Source organism: Aplysia californica, unplaced genomic scaffold (genome assembly GCF_000002075.1).
Source record: "Aplysia californica isolate F4 #8 unplaced genomic scaffold, AplCal3.0 scaffold00258, whole genome shotgun sequence".
In the NCBI taxonomy this organism is placed as follows: Eukaryota; Metazoa; Mollusca; class Gastropoda; order Aplysiida; family Aplysiidae; genus Aplysia; species Aplysia californica.
In genome coordinates this window covers 990,788-993,078 of record NW_004797528.1, presented here as the reverse complement: position 1 = coordinate 993,078, position 2,291 = coordinate 990,788, and the positions used below count along the sequence as shown (strand labels likewise).

At 38.9% G+C, this 2,291-nt stretch overlaps 1 long non-coding RNA gene across 1 annotated transcript in view; it reads right to left on the bottom strand.

Annotated features, from left to right (window-relative positions):
- Positions 1-74: 74 nt before the first annotated feature.
- The window catches only part of LOC106012095, a 3,306-nt gene continuing 1,089 nt past the window's right edge, over positions 75-2,291 (bottom strand). Inside the window, exon 2 of the long non-coding RNA XR_001184942.2 lies at positions 75-787. This is a non-coding gene — a long non-coding RNA (uncharacterized LOC106012095). The remainder of the gene's footprint in view (positions 788-2,291) is intronic.

Sequence of the window (2,291 nt, the reverse complement as noted above, 5' to 3'; positions counted from 1 at the left end):
GGGTGTGGTGGTTGGGGTGAATTTTTAATAAGGCAACCCCAAGAAAGACAAAACAGAAAAATTGCGTTGGATCTCTTAAACCATATTATTTTTAGTAGGCCTTTGCAAGCGAGTGTTGGGCTGTACCCAAATTGATACATTTTAAAGCATTATATTGAGAAACCGTTTTCTATTTTGAAAGAAAAAATATCATAAATTAATTTTATTTGTTTGCTCATTTCTTTTTCTTGTGGCCCAAGATTGATTAACCATTATGTTAGCCTGTAGCTCGATTTTTTTATCAGATCAATTTTTATCCCTTGTTTCCCAGGAAGTCGCACAAAGTAAAGTTCTCTTCCATTTCAAGAATGTGATTGGTTTTTGAGTGGACACAATATTCATCAATACATGTAATTTACAACAATCACACCAAGCATTCACAAACACAAGAGTTGTCGGTTCTTGTTTGCTGTCTGGAAAGTCATCCAATACAAGACGTCGCCCCAGAATCCATCATGTACCAGGGGTGTCGAGAGTATGCCTTCACACTGTAATTTTCTTCAAGCACAGTCTGCAAAACGCGAATATTTTCTTAACTCTAACTTCGTCCGTCTTCTTTTCTATCCACTCCCGTTATGTCTATGGAGACAAGCGACGTCAAGTTCACCAACAATAGACCAAGTTCTCAAAGTTGCTTTCGTCTGAGCAGTGAAAGACACCACTGCATAGAAACATGTCGTTGTCTTATCTCGTCGGTTGTCCGCATTTTTCAGAGTGAGTTCCGCCGACTTGAACCCCAAAACCGTACCTGTGACAAAATAAAAGACAAGCGTTTGTAGATTTCTCGTATTAGTGAAAGTGTCTTTACAATACTCTACATGGATGGTCAACGCCGTTGGTGGGTCCTTCTTCTTCGAACCACAAATGAAATACGCGTCTGGCTCAATTTAGACAACGCATAAAAGCGTAAAGTTGCAATAACAGCGTGAATAAAGAAGAATCCCTTTGAAAGGGTCTCTTGGGCTCAAGTATATACATATAAGAGAACGATATGGGGGGGAAGAAGGAACAAAAGTAAAGAAAGCCCATTTATTCCTGTTTTCTTTGAGAAATTAAGTCATGTTGCACCGCAATAGTACAACTACCTATACTTAACACATATATTCTTATAAACCGAAAAAGTGTGGACAAATTGAAATATCATTATACAGTGTTTTTTTGGTGACACAAGTCATATTGCGAAAGGAAAGAAACGTGTCGGTTATGATAAAACAATACGTTATTAAAATACAAATTCAAATTTGTATGGTTTTCTTTTATTTTACGCAGCGTAAAGAAAATTATTAGTTAACGTGGAGGTAAGTTTCCACTTGTGTCCCTTTTTTCTTTCCTCCCATTTACTTCAGGATGAATTGATTCATACTTTCTCTCTTTGTTGTAAAAACAAACTACTTTCTCTTTTCACTCACTGCTTTTTTATTTATACATATACGAGGGCTGTCCCACGGAAAACCGGAATTTGGCTGTAATTTGAAAACTATTCAATATTTTCACATTCTGTAAACGCATATTTGTAAAACAATCATTTAGGAATTTCACAATTGAGCACCATGAGCATCGCACAAACCAAACGAACACAGCAGTTCTCCAAAGATGGCTATCCCCTTGGAAAATTGGTCAAGGGTAGAAGTGAGGTCTGTCATTCAGTTTCTGACCGCAAAAGGTCTCAAACCTACAGAAATACACACTGGAATAAAGTCAGTTTACGGGGTGAAAGTAATGGCAAAGTCACAGGTATATGAATATGAGTGGTGCAGTAAATTCAAAACCGGGCATACGGATGTCAATGACAAATTCATGCAGGACCTTGTTTTTCTGCCAAGACTGAGGACAACATCAACAAGAGTCGCGTTAACAAACTCATTCAAACAGACAGGCGCCTAAAAATTCACGAAATTTCCGAGTCGCTAAACATTTCAAAGTCAACTGTCCATAGGATAGTGTTTGAAGAGCTGCACTATCGAAAGATGTCTGCTCGATGGTTCCCAACAGAGCTGACAGCTGACCACAAGACGCAACTTGTTGAAGTGTCTCAGACTTTGTTTGTTGAATCGTTGTCGCCAAGGTACCACGGGAGTCATGAACGCATCTAGAGACCTCCAACAATACGATGAAGCATTCCTGAGAAGCATTATTACAGGTGATGAGACTTGGATACACCACATGACCCCTGAGACGAAGAGGGATTCAATGGTTTGGAAGCACACGTCTTCACCTCCCGCGAAAAAGTTTAAAGTTCTGCCATCGGTGAA